Genomic DNA, 590 nt, shown 5'->3' on the forward strand with positions numbered 1-590 from the left:
ACACGGCCGGCCCCGCTCGCCCCCCCCCCCCCGCACCATCCACTTACCACCTATCAGAACACAAGAGGTTTACAGTTACATTGTCACATTTCCCGGTAACTCATCATACACAGAGCTACTCATAGAAAAGTACTCTTGTTGTGAGCCTTTCTCAGCCTGAGATGGGTGCTCACAACCAAAGTGACATCTCTCATTGCCTGTGCTGCTGTACACATCTATGGAAAGTAACTTTATTTATAAAGATCCCCCCCCCCATAGAACCTCCAGGAGGGCCAATGATGAAGACATCCCAGTACAGTCACACTGCAATTATCCACTAGAGACTGCTCACCCTCCTGTCTCCCTGCAGCTCGCAGGTCTCCACCTTCTGCCACCTCTTTGTAGCTCCTAGCACGGCTCCCTGATGACATCAACAACCCTGGTCAACCGGCAGGAGAGCATCATGGGAAATGTAGTGCTTCTGGTCCTACATTCTGTCTTGCGTTGTATTTGATAAAGTGTCCGCAGGTGTAAACGGCGGCGGCCATTTTGTCGGAGACCAACGCCGGTAGGAAAGAGCGGGATGGAGCCGACTTGAGGGGGTACGTTAA

General features: G+C 52.0%; 2 protein-coding genes and 1 long non-coding RNA gene across 3 annotated transcripts in view; 1 reads left to right on the forward strand and 2 right to left on the reverse strand.

Moving 5' to 3' along the window:
- LOC108788099 (zinc finger protein 62 homolog) overlaps positions 1-590 on the reverse strand; it is a 949,422-nt gene that overhangs the window by 145,772 nt on the left and 803,060 nt on the right. The gene's annotated exons all lie outside the window — the stretch shown is intronic.
- Positions 1-590, reverse strand: part of LOC108788072 (zinc finger protein 850-like) — a 138,558-nt gene that overhangs the window by 82,151 nt on the left and 55,817 nt on the right. The gene's annotated exons all lie outside the window — the stretch shown is intronic.
- LOC108788120 overlaps positions 1-590 on the forward strand; it is a 14,820-nt gene that overhangs the window by 202 nt on the left and 14,028 nt on the right. The window lies entirely within an intron of this gene.

Source organism: Nanorana parkeri, unplaced genomic scaffold, assembly GCF_000935625.1.
Source record: "Nanorana parkeri isolate BGI_ZX_2015 unplaced genomic scaffold, ASM93562v1 scaffold305, whole genome shotgun sequence".
Classification (NCBI taxonomy): Eukaryota; Metazoa; Chordata; class Amphibia; order Anura; family Dicroglossidae; genus Nanorana; species Nanorana parkeri.